Source organism: Pantherophis guttatus, chromosome 1 (genome assembly GCF_059756535.1).
Source record: "Pantherophis guttatus breed Tessera chromosome 1, ASM5975653v1, whole genome shotgun sequence".
Classification (NCBI taxonomy): domain Eukaryota; kingdom Metazoa; phylum Chordata; class Lepidosauria; order Squamata; family Colubridae; genus Pantherophis; species Pantherophis guttatus.
In genome coordinates this window covers 260,941,838-260,959,925 of record NC_142063.1, presented here as the reverse complement: position 1 = coordinate 260,959,925, position 18,088 = coordinate 260,941,838, and positions in this window count along the sequence as shown.

Genomic DNA, 18,088 nt, shown 5'->3' with positions numbered 1-18,088 from the left:
TTAGGATAGAAACTAGGAGGGTGTGAGTTCTAGTCCTACTTTAACAACAAAGCCATCTGGGTGACTTTGGGCCAGTCACTCTCTCTCAATCCTATGAAGCAGGCAAAGACAAAATCTTCAACAACAACAACAACAACAACAAGCACTGTGGGCACCAAAAGTCAAGACTGATTTGAAGGCACACACACACACACACACACACACACACACACACACAGACTTAAGCAAAAGTTATAATTTATATAGTTTATAGTTCCTCATCTATCCCCTCATCCAAATCATTGATGAAGATGTTGAAGAATACTGGGCCTAAAACAGAGCCTTGGGTACCCCACTGCATACTTCCCTCCATGCAGATGCAGTTTCATTGAGGACTACATGTTGAGTGTGGTTGGTCAGCCAGTTACGAATCCATCTGGTGGTGATGCTGTCTAACCCACATTGTTCTATTTTATCTAGTAGTAGGTTATGGTCTACTTTCTCAAATGCCTTACTGAAGTCCAAGTATATCGACAGCATTCCTCTGGTCCACTAATTTTGTCACTTTGTGACAAAAGAAAGCAATAAGATTAGTCAGGCATGATCTGTTTTTGACAAACCCATGTTGGCTTTTGGTTATTACTTTGTTTGCTTCTAGGTGTTCACTGATTTGTTCCTTGATTATCTTTTCCAGAATCTTCCCTTGTATTGAGGTCAGACTGATAGGTCTGTAGTTTCTTGGATTTTTTCCCCCCTTTTTTGAAGTTGGGAACTACATCAGCTCTTTTCCAGTCCTCTGGTAGTTCCAGAGGACTGGAACTTCCAGTCCCGTGGTGCTCCAGGGTCTTTGAAAGATATAGTTCAGTGGTTCTAAGATCTCATCTGCCAGTTCCTTCAAAACCTTGGGGTGTAATCCATCCGGTCCTGGTGATTTGAACTCATCTAAGGTAGACAGGTGTTTACTTACCATTTTCTTCCCTGTTTTAACTTGTGTTCCTAATCTGTTTTTTGTGGTGCTGTTTTTGATAGGTTGGACTATTTTTTCCCTTTGTGTAAAAATAGTTGCAAAAAATGAGTTAAGTAGTTCTGCTTTCTCCCTGTTGCTTGTCACCTTCTTGCCACTTTCTCCCAGCAATGGACCAATTGTTTCCTTGACTTTTTTCTTGTTTTTAACATGTTGGAAGAAGCTTTCTTTGTTATTTTTTACTTTTGTCGCAAGCCTTTGTTCATTGTGAGCCTTAGCTTTCCTCACTTCATCTTTGCAGGCTCCGGCTATTTGCTGATATTCTGCCTTAGTTATGTGTGCCTCTTTACACTTTTTGTACTTGTCCTTTTTGTCTTTCAATTCCATTTAGGATTAGCTATCTTATAATCATAGTATGACACGTAGGAATTAAAAGATGATCCCTCAGCTCTCATATAGTGCAAGTACACTTATTCATGTATGAGTGGTACTAATGCTAAGTTTAGTCTTAAATATTAAATTAGCTGAGATTCTAGCACACAAGATTTGTTCATGCTGTTAGTATGCCATCCTATTTGTAAAGTAAGCTCTGCTGAATTTATGAGACTTACTCCCAAGAAAGAAAGGATATGTCCTAGACCAGGGGTGTGAAACTCACATTGTCACGGTGGTGTCATGTGACGTATTGGGACTTTTTTTTCCTTTGCTAAACTGGGCGTGGGCGTGGCCAACATGTGATGCATCTGGCCTGTGGGCCAGATGTTTGACAGCCCTGACCTAGACAATAGCTTGCAGTGCTAAATCGTTTAAAGGATGAAGGAATTTATAGGCAATATTTGTATGTGAGTCACTTATGGGCCATTTCTATGAAGAAAATGTGCATAGAACTGCAGCATTAAAGTTGCCCGTATCTTTTACAAAACAGTACAAGGAAACCGATATTTGACACAGCTATAAATGTCATTGCTTAAAAGTCAAAACTCTTGCTCTGCAATACACGAAGTAGGCTACTTTTTTTCTTCTTGTTCTGTTCTGAAGTTCCGAATCTATTTTACTTGCCATGACAGGGAATTATCATATTCAATGATGCAAATACCCAAATGTTGACAAACTGCTAATATACTTTGAAATGATATCAGGAGCAATATAAATATGTAGAGAGACAACCCATCTGATGCCACATGTACATCACCAGACATAATACATATGCACAGCAGACAAACTAAAGCACAAAGTAAAGCACTTTACAGACTTTGCAGACTTCACATAAAAGTAATACAATTTGAACTTGGATTTTACTCCTAAATAACTTATCTTGTTACTCTGTTGTTTTATTAATCAGTAATCACATATATGTGAATTATATGTATAATCTACATAATTTTAAAATATGCATGTCACATGTAACTTTCGCACATAATATATATTATGTAAATTAAGCAATATATATAATGCAAATTATATACTTCACATTTTTTTTTTAATTTGATTTATATGCCGCCCTTCTCCGGGGACTCAGGGCGGCTTACAATGCATTAAGCGATAGCCTTCATACTTTTGTATATTTATACAAAGTCAGCTTATTGCCCCCACAAACTGGGTCCTCAATTTACCTACCTTAGAAAGGATGGAAGGCTGAGTCAACCTTGAGCCTGGTGAGATTCGAACTTACAGTAATTGCAGACAGCTGGTGTTAATCACAATGCTATCAGTCTGCTGAGCCACCAGGCCCAATTTAACATTTAATGGACATTTGTCCTTTAATGGACATACTTTCCCCAAACTGGTCCATTAAATCAAGGTTTCTCATGCAAATTTGCACATATGCACAATGTAAAACATAGATATGAGATACAATATGAAAACAGAAAGCAAAATCTACTGTTGGTTTTTTCCCCAATTTTTGCAATGATTTTAAAGAGTGAACAGTCAGAAAATAAATAAAATACTTCCATTTGTCATCAAAAAATGATGTTAGTTACAATGGCATTCAGTTAAATCTAGAGAGTAGAGGTCTATGCAAAGAACCTCTGGCCAATGGAAGTGAGAGAATGTCAGTGGTGGTTCGGTCCTGGTTCGGTCCGGTTCTATAGAACCAGTAGTAAAACCAGTGGGAGGCTCCACCCACCTGCCATGACATCAGTGTTATGTCCTTATAAGGACATCCGCCCGGATTGGCTGCCAGCCATCGGGCGGGAAAGTTTGAATCGCTGTCAGGGGCAGTGCGACTGCCGGAGCGAATATAAGGAGAGCTCCGGCAGCGCACAGCCAGTCTTGCTACTGTTTCTTGTTCTCAATAAAGTTACTAATGTAACGAGCTGGTCGCGTCTTCCATTCCTGCGCCGATCTAACACTGGCGACGAAGGACTAGAGGAAAGAGACGAACCTCGTGGCACCAAGCCAACAAGACCAAGACGCCGGGACCTGAAACCACAGTAGGCATTCCCGAAGGCATGGCATCCGCTGAAGTCACTTTGCCAGCCCTCGCGCCATTCCGCCCAGGGAAGGACAAGTGGAAATCCTACGTGGTCAAATTCCGGCAATACCTGAGAGGCAACAACATCAGGGATGCCGATGATGACCGGAAAAAGGGCATCTTCCTGGCCAACTGCGGCTCCGAAGTCCTGGATATGGCAATCGATCTCGTAGCACCACGAGACATCGAAGAAGTGCCATGGACGGACCTGCTGCAAACCCTGGAAGAATACTATGCCCCAACTGGAACACCAGTGGCGAACCGTTTCACCTTCCATCAGAGGGACCAAAAGGAAGGTGAGACCATCAAAGAATTCGTGGCTGCCCTGCGCCAGATCGCAGCCAGCTGCGAGTTCGACCACGTGGACAACGCCATCGCTGACCATGTGGTTTTCGGCATGAGGGACAGAAGCCTGCAAAAGAAATTCCTGAGCAGGAAGAAACTCGTGCTCAAGGATGTGGTGGAGGAAGCCACCGCATCCGAAATCTCAGAGAAAGCAGCTGCCGCAGTAAGCAGAGCTAAGGGAATCCACAAGATTCGCTCATCACAGCAATCATCAACCGAGGATTCCACAGCTGGATCAGAGTCGGAGGTGGAGTCCACCGTACACAAGGTATCCAGACCCCCAAGGCGGGAAGCCGCCCAACGAAGCTACAAGGGGGAGCGCTGTGCCAGCTGCAGAGGGGACCATGCCAGGGCGACCTGCAAGTGGAGAGATGCGACCTGCCGACGCTGCAACAGAAGGGGTCACATCGCCGAAGCTTGCAGAGCCGAGGAACCAGCCACAGAGCCATCCAGCCACCGTCCCCGCGAGATTCGGAAGGATTACCAGAGATCATCCAAACGGTCCTCTGGCCCATTCAGACGCAGAGACGATGATTTTCCCCGGAGCGGAGCGGTCCACCAGACGACCATCGCACACACGGACTCACACAATGCCACCAAGTTTCACGTGACCATCCACGTGGAGGGAGCACCCTGCGAAATGGAGGTAGACTCGGGCTCGGTCTACTCCATCATAGACTGGCAACAACTGAAGCGCCTGCAACCCAGCATCACCAAACGTGACCTGAAGCCATTAACTCCAAGCTCATCGACTTTGGGGGCAACCCCATTGGAGTGTTAGGAAGAGCCATCATCCGAGTCGCCTACAACGAGTTCAAAGGCAAGCTCCCCATCACCGTTGTGAAGGACAGCCAACCGAACCTGCTAGGAGTGGAGTGGTTTAAGCCGCTGGGGCTTTCAATCGAAGGCATCAACCAAATTCGCAGGGACGAACTCGACAACCTCATCGAAGAGTTCAAGGAAGTCTTTGATGGTAAACTGGGGAAATTTGTGGGGAGGCCAATCTCTTTTAATCTGGACAAGGGAATCACCCCAATCAGGCTGAAGCCCCGCCGGGTTCCATTTGCCCTGCGGCCTAAAGTAGACGAGCAGCTGGATAAGCTGATCGCCCAGGGCATCCTGGAACCGATCGATCATGCTTCATGGGAGACCCCCATTGTGACCCCACTGAAGCATGATGGGTCTGTGCGCATCTGCGCCGACTATCGTTGTACCATCAACAAGGCGTTGGCACAGAGCGCATACCCAGTCCCAGTAGTGCAGCACCTGTTGCATTCCCTGGGAACTGGCACAATTTTTGCAAAACTGGACCTGGCCCAGGCTTACCAGCAACTGCCAGTGGACGAAAAAACGGCGGAGGCCCAAACCATAGTCACACACAGGGGGGCATTCAAATGCAACCGTCTCCAGTTTGGAGTCAGCGCTGCCCCCGGCATCTTCCAATCAATGATGGAACGCCTCCTCCAAGGCGTTCCAGGGGTGGTGCCATACTTTGATGATGTGCTGATCTCCGGAGACTCACAGGCACAACTCCTTGATAGGCTCAGGCTTGTCCTGCAGCGCTTCAAGGCCAAGGGCTTGAGAGTCAGGAGAGATAAGTGCATCCTAGGAGTACAGGAAGTCGAGTTCCTGGGCTATCTCATTGATAGCATTGGCATCCACCCCACCAAATCTAAAGTGAAGGCAATCCATGAAGCTCCGAGCCCCAAAAACAAAACGGAACTTCAGGCATTCCTTGGGTTGCTCAACTTTTATGCAATCTTTCTTAAACAGAAAGCCACAGTTGCTGAGCCACTCCACCGCCTGCTGGGGAAAGCGGCTTCCTGGAAGTGGGGCCAGGAAGAGGAAGCAGCATTCCGAGCCGTGAAAGGACTTTTAACCTCAAAAAGCGTCCTCATCCAGTACAATGAGACGCTCCCCATTAAGCTAACCTGCGATGCGTCGCCCTACGGGGTGGGGGCAGTCCTCAGCCACGAACTGCCCAACGGCTCTGAAGCCCCAATAGCATTTTTCTCAAAAACCATGTCTGGCGCGGAACGCAACTACAGCCAGCTGGACAAAGAAGCCCTGGCCATCGTTGCAGGAGTGAAACGATTCCACGAGTATCTCTACGGGAGGAGTTTCACCATAGTCACCGATCACAAGCCACTCCTGGGGCTCCTCGCAGGCGACCAACCCACACCGACCTTCATGTCCCCGCGGATGACGAGGTGGGCCATCTTCTTAGCCGGCTACTCCTACAGGCTCGTGCACCAGCCAGGCACAGCCATAGGAAACGCCGATGCGCTGAGCAGATGCCCATTGAAGGATCCTGTAGAAGACCCAGCCCCCACGCTCCACCTATTCCACATAGACGACGACGCCAGCTGTCCAGTCTCGTCTGCAGATGTGGCCGTCTACACCCAGAAGGACCCCACACTCCGCCAAGTGAAGTCCTGGATCCTCAGGCGGTGGCCATCGCAACAGACGGAGGAGAAGTTCAGCCCATTCGCCAGGAAGCAGAAGGAGCTGTCCACCATGAAGGGCTGCTTACTATGGGGAGACAGGGTGCTGATCCCAAGCACTCTGCAACGGCGGACACTCGAAACGTTGCATAAAGGGCACCCAGGCATCGTCCGCATGAAGGCCCTGGCACGGAGTTACGTCTGGTGGCCCGCACTGGACAAAGACATTGAAGAATGGGTCTCCAGATGTGACCCGTGCCAGGAAGTTCGCCCAGCGCCACCACAAGCCGAAACAGCGAAGTGGGAGACCCCCAGCAACCCCTGGTCGAGGATACATATCGACTTCGCGGGCCCGATGCAAGGGCGCCACCTCCTCATCGTGGTAGATGCCTTCTCCAAGTGGCTCGAGGTGGTACCCATGGCATCTACCACAACGGAAGCGACGATCCGGGCCCTGCGCCGCCTTTTCGCCACCCATGGCCTACCGGATGTGCTGGTCTCCGACAACGGCCCCCAACTCACATCCCTGGCCATGGAGGCGTTCCTGGCAGAACTGGGCATCCGCCATGCCCTGTCCGCCCCGTACAGGCCAGCTGGGAACGGACAAGCGGAACGGATGGTGAGGCTCACCAAGGAGGCACTCACCAAGATGGGCACGGGCGACTGGCAGGAAAGAATAGACAACTTCCTCCTCACCCAGCACATCACGCCGCATGCCACCACCCACAAGAGCCCGGCCGAACTGTTGATGGGCAGAAGGTTGAGGTCACCACTGGACCGGCTGCACCCACAATACAGCCCAGAAGTGACCGCAACGGCCAGCCGCCCGCTTCGCGCCTTCAGCAAAGGAGATTCGATTTTCGCGCTGAATTTCCACGGCTCTCCTAAGTGGCTGAAGGGGAAGATAGACAGCACAACCGGCCCAAGATCCTACACCGTGGAGCTGGAAGATGGACAGGTCTGTAGACGTCACATCGACCAGCTCCGGAAAAGGTGGGGGGGAGTGCAAGAAAACCAGCCTGACGGGGGAGGCCTACAACACCCCGACGAGGTAGGCCTGCAACACCCCTGCGAGGTAGGCCTCCAACACCCCGGCGAGGAAGGCCTATGACACCCCTGCGAGGTAGGCCTACGACACCCCGACAAGGTAAGCCTACCACACCCCGGCGAGGCAGACCACCACCACCCCGACGAGGCCGGCCAAGCACACTACCAGGCGCTGACACAGCGGCAGTCCGGAGCGGTAGGCCGGGGTCAGCCGAATGGAGGGTGGCAACACCAACCCAGCGAGGTGGGCACCCGGCACGACAGGGCGAGAGACCGCCATCACAGCACACGAGTAGACCGGGACCTGCCCAGAGGGGAAGCACCACACCCCGCCAGCGAAGGCAACCCACATCAGCCCTGCCAGGGAGACCTCCACTCCAGGCGAGTAGACCGGGGACCATCGGAGATGGGCACACCGCAGCCCATGGGCAAGGGTGGCACACGACTCCCCGGCGAGAGGGGTCCCCGTCCAGCACAGAAGACAACCCGGCGACAACAACAACCCAGCCCAGATGACTCCAGCCACCAACCTGCGGTAGACCAGGGACTAGGGCGAAGGGAAAGCCGACAACAACCCGGCCAGGGAGGCCTGCGCCACCCCGACAGGGGAGACCACCACCAACCCACGGAGGTAGCCCCGCAACGACAGCCCGACCAGGGCGACCACTACCGACCTGACGGGGGAGGCCAACACCAGCCCGGCCAAGGAGACCTGCGCCACCCCTGCGAGGTCGGACACCACAACCCGAACCAACACCATCCACAGCTGGCAGACCGGACCCGAGGGCACCGATCCGAACCACCCACCAGGCAACAACGAGCCGAACCGCGACCGAACCGCAGCGCCCGGGAGACCGGGGAAGAGCAAGTGACAGCCGGTGACTTACCAAGACTCAGACGCTCTTCCCGGGTCGGAACCGAGCAGCATCAACGAGGCGAGAGATCCACAGGCCAGGAGGAAGACCACCAGAACCAGCCATCCAGGGCCTGCGGTCCGGCCGGAGGCGCTGAGGGTGACCCCGCACACTCGCCAGCCGAACCGAGCCCGGTTCCGGGGAAGGAACCAGAAGACGGAGGAGCCCCGTCCGTCCAGGGCGGGGACGAGGAAGAAGTGAGACTGCGCAGGTCAACTAGGGCGCTGAGGCGTCCTACGTACCTGCGGGACTACGTGACGTTTATAAATGAACTTTGAAATTTTTGTCGGACTAAGGGGGGAGGAGTGTTATGTCCTTATAAGGACATCCGCCCGGATTGGCTGCCAGCCATCGGGCGGGAAAGTTTGAATCGCTGTCAGGGGCGGTGCGACTGCCGGAGCGAATATAAGGAGAGCTCCGGCAGCGCACAGCCAGTCTTGCTACTGTTTCTTGTTCTCAATAAAGTTACTAATGTAACGAGCTGGTCGCGTCTTCCATTCCTGCGCCGATCTAACAATCATCATGGGTGATCTGCACATGCACAAAAGCGTGTGTGCTCCCACTGTGAACCTGTAGTAAAAGTAAGTGGAACCCACCCCTGGAGAATGTGAATTCCTCCTTCCTGATCACCCTGCATTTTTATATTAGAATTGAAAAGCTGGGGCCTTCCAGCTGCAACTGTCAGGAGCAAATAGCTAGGAGCATTTCTTGAATTCAAAGCACAGAAGAGTTTATTATTGCTACTTATAAACAAGAATTTAGTCAACTATCAGTCAAAGCTAAATTGGTGCTACATAAGGGTCAATGGAATTCATGTGGGCTGGATTTGGGTTTTTTGTGACATTGCAATGACTCCAAACTGATGACACATTTAACTCCACCTTCCAGCTCAGCCTGCTCTTCTCCTATAGTAACTGTACTTGAACTCTCCATATCCTTCACCTTCAATCATATAGGCTAAGCTTCCTTTTTTCTGGTTTCTATAGCATTATTTGTAAATGTTCAAAGCAGTTCTAGAAAGACAGAAAAATCAAGAAACTGAATTTCATTTTAAGAAAATGAATCAGGTCTGACCTGTTTCAGGGTAACATCAAAATCCAAGGCTGTATATTTCTCCCATAAAGATTAATATGGGGAGATTAAATTGGCTAATTGTATGATACTTGCAAGATATAGAAGTTCCTCCTAGGCAAATGAAACATCGTTTCTATGCTATGTGGCACAGAACCATTTTAAACTTAAATCTTGGGAACTTTAATGAAAAAGACAGTCAAAGTTCATCCTTTTCAAGGAGGAAGCCTACTAAATTTTAGACAGATTGATAGAGAGAGATTTGTGCAAGGGGAATATTTTAAAAGGGCCTTTTTATTATAGAAATGGATTTCTTATTTTTAATAGCTCCGGAAGAATTTGCAAAGGTGCCTCTGGGTAAGTAATCCAAACATTTTCAGAAGATTAGATGTAGAGTATTTTGTACAAGGGAGTCTTTAAAATTTAAGCAAAAGAAACTGACCCTTTCCCTCGCGTTTCGGGGGGAATTTATTTAAAACCTGTGTAGAAAGTAAGATGGTCTCTGGGCAACCCTAGTTCTGAAAAACTGGTATAGAGTTAGTTTGTTAATAAGGAAAGAAAAACAGTTTGAGGCTTCTTTTTTTATTGCTCAGTTGAAAACTTTTATAAATTGCTTTTGTGCATCCCACTAGAGTTTTTTTAGAGCTGTAAAACACAATACTTTCCCTTCCTTTTTTGCTTCCTTCATCATGACTACTTGCCGTTTTCAATCTTAGAGTGGAAATATACTGATTTTAAATCAATATTGTCTGACCCTAAAATCCTTGGCTGGCCCAAGGCAACATATCTTAAATAGTGCTGGGAATAACAGTGTGAGATTGTTATTGAGCAACACACATTTTAAAAAAAAAAGGTAGGGCTTCCATCATGCAGTCACCATCTTGATTTTTAAAAAATCTCTCTTGCAGATGCCTTTGATTGTGCCCCCTTCTCTACTTTGAACTTCTCAAGAATGCCTGGCTGGCCATTGAATGACACAGAATTCTGGACTAGGTGGTCCTTGGACTGATCCACAAGGAGTCTTCTGCTATTATGGATTTTCAAGCAGCCCTGAAAGTGAATGTCTATTTCTTCTCTTCAAAGAAACTCCAAGCTTCCCAAGCTATCTGACTTTGGTTTGGATTTTGTCCTAAATCTGTGTTAAATATGAGTAACTATTGTAGAATCACAGCTTTCAATGCAACCAGATCCAATAATAATTCAAGATAAGCTGGCCACTTAATGGAAACCGTCATTTTACATTTGTGTAACAGTGTTTGCAGAATCCTAATAGCAAATGGCCTATTTCTGTCCAACATAATATTGAAATATTAGATAAGTCATATCCATTGCATGTGGCCACACACTCTGCATCTATTAGTGGTGCCTTAAAGAATATTTTCTGAGGTTCACATGGTAACTGTGCAATCCCAGGAAAATATGCGTATATATTTTTTTTAATTTGATTTATATGCTGCCCTTCTCCGGAGACTCAGGGCGGCTTACAATGCGCTCACAATGCGCTAAGCAATAGCCTTCATCCTTTTGTATATTTATACAAAGTCAGCTTATTGCCCCCACAACTGGGTCCTCAATTTACCTACCTTAGAAAGGATGGAAGGCTGAGTCAACCTTGAGCCTGGCGAGATTCAAACCTGCAGCAATTGCAGGCAGCTGGTCTTAATAACAGGGTGCTTTAGACCACTGTACTACCAAGGCATTGAGGGTAAGATGTCAAAAGTTCAGCCACACCTGCCCTGAATTTCTTCTTCACCCTGTACATCCATATTATGTTGCTCTCAGGTAAACCAACCCCATAGCACAGAGATATTGTGAGCCATAACTATGTAGTGCATAAGCAATAGAAGGAAAAGCAGTACCTGAATAGCAGGTGGCTTGCCATATTCTTTTTAGAAAGCTCCATACAAGCTCTTCAATCCAAGTCTCCCCTTGTCTTATTATCGTTCAATTTTATCACACATTTTAGCCTGCAACTCTGGTCTCTGCCATTTGTGCTAGAGCTGGGCTTAGCAGTATGCTTTGAGAAGACTCTTGCTCCCTAGATAACAAAGGCAGCCTTTGCCAAAGATCTCACTTGCCAGAAATATCCTGCTTCCTATCCATCATCAACCACCCTCCTGGTGTCTCACCTCCAACTAGGTTGTCCCTCTAGAAAGGGTCATTAGCCCTGCTCTGTCAGCTGAATGACAGGACCTTTTGCTCAACAAGGCAGTCAGCTTCCGCCCTCTCTTCTTTGCTTGAATTTAAAATGTGACACCTTTTGTGGCATATGTGGGCCCACTTTCAACACTTCTCAGTGCTCCCAATGTGTTGCCAGAAATCACTTTCTCACAGGAGATGAAAGCATGCATGCCATCAATAGTTGCCAAAGTGCTCTTTTTTTTTTTTTTTTGAGTGATTGAGGAGGTTAACCACCATTTAAAATAAGAAACGATTTGTGAAGTTTAAAGTTAAGGCATGTTAGCTGGAGTGAATAAACTTCAAATAAAACAAAATGGAGCACTTGGAGAAAAGAAATAGCAATTCTGCTAAAAGGTCATTTGGAGAAACTTAATCTTTGTCACAATTCTCTGAGGATGCTGAAGGATTTTCCTCCCTTTGCCTTTCAAATTTCTTTCCAGATTAGAATTCTGGCAGTATAATGAAATATTAGAAATACATCAAATGGGTCTTATTCCCCAGTAATAGAAAATATGATTCTAACCAGTTTTCGTAATCTGTATTTAACATGAATTCATTGCATTAGGAATAATGCATCATTGTTTAATTTGCAATCACAGTATTAGATGTAAGACTATTCAGTTCCCAGTACACCCTGATATTTTTTTAAAAAAATATTTGAAATCATTTAATATGATGACAGAACAGTTCCTTTTATGCAGTGTATTAGTGACATAGTTTGGGTACTGATAACTGTATGATTGTACAATCAAATGAATTTTTATCTATCTGTTCATTTACAATTGCTTTGGCCTGAGGAAATTTTAATTTAACTTCACCTAATTTATTCATCTATTCATTTACTAAGGCTCAGAAAACAAGATTGTGCCATCAATTTGATGCCAAATTTTTAATAGTCATATACATAGATGTTCTGAGGATAATAGCAATAGCACTTAGACTTATATACCACTTCACAGTGCTTTACAGCCCACTCTAAGCAGTTTACAGAGTCAGCATATTGCCCCCCATAATCTGGGTCCTCATTTTATTGACCTTGGAAGGATGGAAGACTGAGTCAACCTTGAGCCAGTGAGACTCGAACTGCCAAACTGGAGGCAGCTGACAGCCAGCAGAAGTAGCCTACAGTAATGCATTCTAATCACGGCACCACCATGGCAGTACAGTGGTTGGAATGCAGTATTTCAGGCTGACTCTGCCCAATGCCAAGAATTTGATCCTGACCGGCTCAACTCAAATCCTGAAGGCTCTGACTCAGCCTTCCATCCTTACAAGATCGGTAGATTGAGGATCCAGATTGTTGGGGCAATATGCTGACTCTGTAAACTGCTTAGAGAGGGCTGTAAAAAGCACTGTGAAGTGATATATAGCAATAGCAATAGTACTTAGACTTATATATGGCTTTACAGTGCTTTACAGTCTTCTCTAAGCAGTTTACAGAGTCAGCATATTTCCCCCAACAATTTGGATCCTCATTTTACCCATCTCGGAAGGATGGAAGGCTGAGTCAACCTTGAGCCTGGTGAGATTTGAACTTCCAAATTGCAGGCAGCCGGCAGTCAGCAGAAGTAGCCTGCAGTACTGCACTCTAACCACTGCGCCACCATGGCTCATAAGTCTAAGTGCTGTTGCTATTAGTGCTTCTCCTGAGAGCTAGGATTTCACATAAAGTAGAGTAGAATGATTTGATCCTCATTATTTATGTTTTGAGTGAGAACTCTGGATTGATTTTTTTTGATGATCCATTTGTTTATATCCTTGACTGTCCATGGTAATCTCATGGAGTCTTCTCCAATACCAAGTTCAAAACTTTAATATATGTCATGCTTCTTCAGAGTCCAACCTTTGCTTCCATGAAGTGTTACATACACAGATAACCCTTACTGCTTGCTGGTTCTGATCTTTGTAGATAAAGATATATGAATATCGTATGAAGGCATCTGAATATCATTTCCACCTTCACTGCTATTTCACCAAGTGCTAGTATTCAGCATATTCTTGATTTGATATTATGTGTTTTCTGCAGGATGTTTTCTGTCCCTTCATAGCTCCACAAACACAGTCCTTTCAGCAGTTCCAGGAAGGCTCCACACCAGAGGTGGGTTTCAGCAGGTTCTGACCAGTTCTGGAGAACCGGTAGTGGAAATTTTGAGTAGTTCGGAGAACCGGTAGTAAAAATTCTGACTGGCCCCACCCCATCTATTCTCTGCCTCCCAAGTCCCAGCTGATCAGGAGGAAATGGGAATTTTGCAGAATCTTCCCCTGCCACACCCACCAAACCATGCCACACCCACCAAGCCACACCCACAGAACCGGTAGTAAAAAATGTTGAAACCCACCACTGCTCCACACCCATTTGCACTGTGACCCGGAGAATACAAACAAACCTCCCAATGGCCTCAATGACTCTTTAAAAGAATGCAAATGAGCAGCTGTCTACATGGAATATAAATTGTTCCATTCCCCACCATCCAGTTAGAGCTGAAGAAACTTCTTGGATGAGAAGCAAAATGTGTTCAAAGGAAAACCAGAAAGTCCAGTTTCCTCTTGAAAAAGCCCCTTTGGGACAACCATGACCTGGATGACTGACAAACTCCATAGACAAATAAAATCAATATTCATTTTATCCCACTGAGCAAACATATATCATTCATTTGAACTGAAATTGGATCATTCTTTTGGAGAATGAGCCATCAGTCATTTATAGGAGACTGTTCTCACACTCACACAGACTCACCCACACATACATAGAGCAGGTCCTGGCTGCTGTTTAATGTTGCCATTCATGATTCAGTTCAAATAGCCCAATTAGCCTAAAACAGCAAGGTTTTAAATTCAGTTGTAATATCTTAATGTCTTAAATAATGGCTAGCCTGACCTTGTGTAGGCCATGGATTTCCCTGACCTTCCTGTTTTTCTCATCCACTACCGACACCGGATAATTGTCTCTAAGCATATATTTATTCCTTTGCCTTGCCTTCCCTTGTTCTGATCAATCAGTTTTAGCAAGTCTAGTATTAAGGAGATAGGATTCTTGGAATGAGTGCTTGAAGTATCTTTCCAATTAGAAGGAATAATATTCAGAAGAGAAAGAACATATTCTGAGAACAGTTGGCTGGGATTTCCCCACTTTCTTGGGAAATCAAGTTATCACAGACATTTGGCATCATTCCTTCTGTCCTTCCTGATCAATGCAAGCAATGGATCTGCAGAGTGACTTTTTTTCCCCCACAAGCCAGCTTGACAAGCATAATTGGGTTTACCGGATGCTTGTCCAGTCTAGTCCAGTGATGGTGAACCTTTTTGGCACCGAGTGCTGAAAAGGTCACACAGAAACATCATGTGTGCACTTGTTGGGGCCACACTCTGGAAAAGCCAAACTTCTGGGTTCCAGTGCACATGCACGCCTGATGATCAGCTGGCCAGCACACATGCACAGGCACGTGAAGGATCACGCTCCAGAAAAGCCGAACCTCCGGGTTCTGGCGCACATGTGCACCCAACAATCAGCTGACCAGCGAGTATGTGCATACCAGTTTTCAGCACTGCCATGTGTGCAAAGGACAGCTGATCATTGTGCGCCAGAAACCTGGAAGACAAATAGGCAAGGCCGCGCATGCTGGGTGACATGGCTTTGCGCGTCTCTTTAGGCACGTGTGCCATAGGTTCACATCATGGGTCTAGTCCTTCTTGACATGATAGCAGTATTCCAATATCCAAGTGGTTGCTGTGACCCAGGCCATGTAGTTGATATTAAATGCAAAACAGTTCCAAAAAACAAACAGATTTCACTAAAACAGCTGAGAATTAACTCATTCTCAGCGTATTCTAAATGAAATGAAAGCAAAGTCCATAAAACAACAGTCTTTAGTTTATCTCTGACCTTGGGATAATTAGGCAAACTGCCAAAGGCTTTTCTTGGCAACAGTTCAGGAACAGAAGAAATAACTACAGCCAAACAAAAAGCAATTCTCTCAATGGTTGTTTTCCGGCAAAGAGGCCAAGAGCTGTTGCTGGTCTTTTAAGCCTTATGGGAGGGGCCAATCATCTCTTGGGCCTACTCCCGAGTCGTCCTCTCTGCTTTAGCTGCTCCTGCCTTCTGGCAGCTCTTCTCATACGTGCACTAGGAACAGGCTCCTTCTGTTCCTCTGCCTCTCTACTGTCAGCCTCTGGACATCACTCCCCAAATTCCCTGGCCCCATCTCTGCCTCCAATGCAGAGCCCTCATCCGGGCCTTCCCCAGCCTCCAGGACTGGCCCATGTTCTTCCTCAGCCTCATCGCTATCCGACTCTGCTGCCAGCTCCACAGGCTGCTGGCGCACCACAACAGTGGTGACATGATAGTGACAGTGATAGTGGTGTTTATATCCTTGAGTATCCATGGTAACCTCATGGAGTCTTCTCCAATACCAATTAGTGGTGATAGTGGTGTTCAGCACTGATCACCATGATAGTGGTGACATGATAGCAGTATTCCAATATCCAATGGGATGCTACAAGGAAGAGGGGGTCAACCTACTCTCCAAAGCACTTGAAGGCAGGAGAAGAAGCAATGAATGGAAACTAATCAAGGAGAGAAGAAGCCTAGAACTAGGGAGAAATTTCCTGACAGAACAACTTGTACAGTACAGTATTTCAGAGATGTCTCTATTTTTGTTTCCCTGCAATTTTATTTTATTACACTGTAAATCGAGAACTTTACTCATAAATATATTTTTCACATGAAATATAATTAACCACAGTTCTGTGAGGTCTCATTGTATCTTAGAGGCCAAAGTTTCTCTCATGGCTGAATTATAAAGTAGAACATAAAACAGATAAAAGAGTTGTGGAACATATAGAAAAAAATCTTTTCCCAAATACCAATAGTTTCTGAATGTATTGCTCTGTGTGCTTAAGGAAGCTCTTGGGTACTAATTAATTTTTTTTCTTACCATAAACCTAAAAAAGACTAGTTTGAACAGAAATTTTATCTCTCCATTTGCAGAAGAGTAGTGATTATAACTGCCACCTTTACCGAAAAGCTGTAAAGCTCTAAGAAAAACTGAAACACAATATCTGGTAGTAGTTATAACCACAGTAGTCAATAGAAAAATTGCTATTACATACTCCCAGGATCATTTTCCAAGTAGTAAGCACTACAAGGGTAGAAGTATTTTTCTAAGAATTTGATTTCCCCGAAATTAGGTCACATATGTGAGATATCATTTATTATTTACAGATATGCATAGGTTAAGCGTAAGTGGAGGCATACAGCATTAATGTTGCCACTAATTTCTGCTTTTTTATTGTCTACTACCAAAATAATCAGAGTCATGGGACTCTGACAGCAATTCAGCTCTCAGTTTCTCTCCTAGTTTCTCCCAAGCATACTTAAACAATTCTTGCTTTATTCTCTAATATACCTTCATCTATGTCTTTTTGGGATGTGCAGGTAGTCCTCGACTTACAACTATAATGGAGCCTAAAATTTCTGTTGCTGAGACATTTGTTAAGTAAGTCTTGCTCCATTTTTTGACCTTTCTTGCCATGGTTGCTAAGTGAATCACTGCAGTTGTTAAACTAGTAACATGTATCAGGGTTCTGACTGATGGCCTAATTAAATCATGAGCCTTGAGCCAAGCTTCAAAAGAAATCCAGTTACTTATTAGGAGCTTCATGTTGGCACATTCCAAGAAGTGATGGGTTGCTACCAGTTCGCGCCAGATCAGGTGAACCGGTAGCGGCGGTGGCGGGAGGCTCTGCCCACCCATCCGGATGTTTCTGTGCATACTCAGAAGCTTCTGCACATGCGCAGAAGCATTGTGCGCACTTGTGAGCGTGCGTGCCCACGACCAAACCAGTAACGACCGAAATTGAAACCCACTACTGGTTCCACGTGAAGCCAACTCTGACCTCACTTAATTCACACCCCAGCTCTGACCCTGTTTCCCCCTCGTCCCCAAGGTGTGTCATCAGTCACATTCCCCAACAAAGCAATTTTGCGGGTTGCAGAGTCCCTCCCTCTGGCCACTGTGGGTATCCATGGAGATGGCCTTGACATAGAGATGGCTGGAATGTGCTTTTGTTTTGATTGAAGTGCGATTCCCTTGCTGCAGCTGCGAGACTCTGTTCCCCATCCCCCTGCCTATGGCAACTCAAGAGCAGGTCAGGAATGCTTTGCGAGTTGACAACATGGTTGTTAAGTGAATCTGGTTTCCCCGTTGACTTTGCTTATCAGAAAGTTGTAAAAGGGAATCAAATGACCATGGAACACTGCAACTATCATAAATATGAGTAAGTTGCCAAGCATCTGAATTTTGATCACTTGACCATGGGGATGCTGCAAAGGTTGTAAGTGTCAAAAATGGTTGTAAGTGACTTTTCAGTGCCATTGTAATTTTGAATGGTCACTAAATGAACCGTTGTAAGTCAAGGACTATCTGTATTAGCTCCAGCAGTGTATGAGATGTGGTAAGACAGGTAACACTGCTTAAAAGTGCAAAGGGGTGGGATTTCCAGGACATTGCCACAAACACCATCTTGATTTTTTTGACCTCGTACCAATGGGAGCTACTTTTTAGCTGCCACTGAAGCTCATGCTAGTGGATATCAACAATTGTTCACCAAATCTTCAACAATCTTGTCACAGTATAAGCTACACTATGAGTCTATTTTTTTAAAAAAA